This window comes from Schistocerca piceifrons, unplaced genomic scaffold, assembly GCF_021461385.2.
Source record: "Schistocerca piceifrons isolate TAMUIC-IGC-003096 unplaced genomic scaffold, iqSchPice1.1 HiC_scaffold_972, whole genome shotgun sequence".
Taxonomy (NCBI): Eukaryota; Metazoa; Arthropoda; class Insecta; order Orthoptera; family Acrididae; genus Schistocerca; species Schistocerca piceifrons.
The window spans coordinates 35,001-37,500 of record NW_025729248.1 but is presented as its reverse complement, the minus strand read 5'-3'; the positions used below and the strand labels follow the sequence as shown (position 1 = coordinate 37,500).

Genomic DNA, 2,500 nt, shown 5'->3' with positions numbered 1-2,500 from the left:
CTTGCCCTCCAATAGATACTCGTTAAAGGATTTAAAGTGTACTCATTCCGATTACGGGGCCTCGGATGAGTCCCGTATCGTTATTTTTCGTCACTACCTCCCCGTGCCGGGAGTGGGTAATTTGCGCGCCTGCTGCCTTCCTTGGATGTGGTAGCCGTTTCTCAGGCTCCCTCTCCGGAATCGAACCCTGATTCCCCGTTACCCGTTACAACCATGGTAGGCGCAGAACCTACCATCGACAGTTGATAAGGCAGACATTTGAAAGATGCGTCGCCGGTACGAGGACCGTGCGATCAGCCCAAAGTTATTCAGAGTCACCAAGGCAAACGGACCGGACGAGCCGACCGATTGGTTTTGATCTAATAAAAGCGTCCCTTCCATCTCTGGTCGGGACTCTGTTTGCATGTATTAGCTCTAGAATTACCACAGTTATCCAAGTAACGTGGGTACGATCTAAGGAACCATAACTGATTTAATGAGCCATTCGCGGTTTCACCTTAATGCGGCTTGTACTGAGACATGCATGGCTTAATCTTTGAGACAAGCATATGACTACTGGCAGGATCAACCAGGGAGCTGCGTCAACTAGAGCTGAGCAGCCGGCCGCCCGGGAGTGTGTCCCGGGGGCCCGCGCGAACACGCAAGCGTCCGCTCAATCATTCTGCAAACAGGAGGAGGCTGAGCTCCCCTGCACAATACACCTCGAAACCCTCTCAGGTCCCGGCGGCGCGCAGCGCCGTCCCAAGTACTTGGTCGGGTTCGAGAGAGGCGCAATCGCCCGGAGTTAGGCGAGTAGACGCTTTCGGTGCGACCACCCGTGCTCCCAACTGAGCTTGCCGCTGCCGACAGAGGCCCGGGAGCGTGCTGTCGTGGCATTGCCGGCGGGAGACAACACGCGCCACCTACGGTGACCGGCAGCTCCAACGCCAGCGCCACAGAAGGACAAAAGCCCCACTTGGGTGCCGAAGCGAACTCTCCCAGCACAGCGCACGCGCCAACACATCCGCACAGCTGCGATACAAACCACCAGCGAGAACCGCTGGGGCGACCGAGCAGCAGACGGCGTCGCGGCGCCGAGCGCCGGGCGGCGGCGCATCCTCAACGCACACAGTCCTCAATCGGACCAGCACACTGAAGATGTCCACCGCGCTTCGCACCGGGCCCGCGAGGACCTACTTTGGCCGCACGGCGCCGCGCGCAGGGTGCGCCGGCGCGCAGCTGCGACGCCTGCCGCGTCCGTCGGCCGGCGCGCCTGCCACTGGCCGCCCCCACCAGCCGGCTGTAGCGCGTGCGCCCACGCACCGCGCGGCCAGCACGCCGGGAGGCGCCCCCTCACCGGCCGGGGACGGTCCCACCCAGCCACCGCCGCGTATCGCTTCACACCCAGATGCCGTTCAGTTTCGTCGGCATGGTGGGTATCGCTGGAACAACCGGTTAGTACCTCAACCTATCGTCGCCATCACCGATTCACCCCTAGCGAGAACAACCGCACCACAACAGGTTACCATTTGTTCATTTGCGTAACTTCACCAGAAAACGCAGGCGTCCATCGCCATTTGCAACTTCAACGATTATTGCATGCCTGTGTCAGGTGTCACGCCACACTACGTCTGCCCACATACACGCAACAAAATGTGCACGCCTAGACAATACGTGGAAGGTGGCCCCCGTACGTATGCGATGTCCATTGCTCGAACGACTGTCAACCGGCCTCTGTAGCATGTCGCAGATATGGAACGCGGTGCACCATGCCATCACGGTGTGTGAGGAGAGACGACTAGGTCCGAATACATCAACAGACAGCTCATGCTGATCGCCATCCACGGCGTCCGTTCCTCCCACACGTCTCTATGGCGTACCACACTGCAATCCAGCTCTCATAGGGAGACGACACGTAGCTGCGTGCACAATATTTGCACTGTATGGTCCGCCGTTTTTGGGCGCAGTCGTTGTACGGTCACACATGTGCCACGATGTATCATTCAGTACATAAGGACGAATGTGCAGTACAGATTGTGGTTTACGCGTACGACATTAGCGGACAGTTGACACAGGCCGCACCACAACGTAGCCTGAGTACGTCGCATGCGAAGGGCATTGAACATGCAAAGTTCTCACCAACCAGCTTGCGAAGGCAGGGGGCAAGGTGGGGACGTGGGGAGGGGCGGCATGTACGTCCTGCTGCCATCCACATTACAGTGTACAGCAGGAGCATGTGGAAAGTGAGCAAGACTTGCAAGGTGTTTAACATGAAGCGATACACAGGGGAGCGGGCAGTGCGAGTAGCGAACTATATTGCGAGGGTTGCGGGTGGGCAACACTACACTAATTGAACGAGTCGTATAACAATTACAGAGCAGGTTTAGGCGACAACGTGGGTTACGTTAGGGGACAACGTGGGTTACGTTAGGGGACAACGTGGGTTACGTTAGGGGACAACGTGGGTTAGGTTAGGGGACAACGTGGGTTAGGTTAAGGTACAACGTGGGTTAGGTTAAGG

The 2,500-nt window shown here is 57.8% G+C and overlaps 1 non-coding gene across 1 annotated transcript in view; it reads right to left on the bottom strand.

Annotated features, from left to right (window-relative positions):
• The window catches only part of LOC124774759, a 1,909-nt gene extending 1,334 nt beyond the window's left edge, over positions 1-575 (bottom strand). The window contains exon 1 of the ribosomal RNA XR_007015485.1: positions 1-575. This exon is cut by the window's left edge and continues 1,334 nt beyond it. This is a non-coding gene — a ribosomal RNA (small subunit ribosomal RNA).
• Between the last annotated feature and the right edge of the window lie 1,925 nt (positions 576-2,500).